The following is a 391-nucleotide window of genomic DNA, read 5'->3' on the forward strand; positions in this document are numbered from 1 at the left end:
CCGGCCGGGACCACCTCGGCGCCACACCACGTCCCCAACGCGGGAAGCGACTGCCTGGGCCCTCCCGCACACACCAGAGCGCCCCTCGCCGGCACGGCCGCCAGTCAGCTGCCACTCTGCCCACGTGCTCCTCCGTCCGGGCCATTCTAACGCTCCAGCCTCCCAACCAGCACATCCGGGGCCGGACCCCCAGGGCGAGCCGTTGGCCAGAGCGTCGCCGTAGGGGGGGCTCGCAACCGAGTCGGTCACTTGTCCCGAGCCGAGCTCAGCGGCGCCGCTATCCGTCCCTCAAGCCGTCCGGCCGCCACCCCCGCCCCCTCACCGCTCCCTCTCACACACGACACAGGCAAGGATGCCAGCTACGCAGCCCCGCAAGGGAGTTCGGGTCGGA

The sequence above is a fragment of the Galeopterus variegatus genome, unplaced genomic scaffold (genome assembly GCF_000696425.1).
Source record: "Galeopterus variegatus unplaced genomic scaffold, G_variegatus-3.0.2 Scaffold8714, whole genome shotgun sequence".
Classification (NCBI taxonomy): domain Eukaryota; kingdom Metazoa; phylum Chordata; class Mammalia; order Dermoptera; family Cynocephalidae; genus Galeopterus; species Galeopterus variegatus.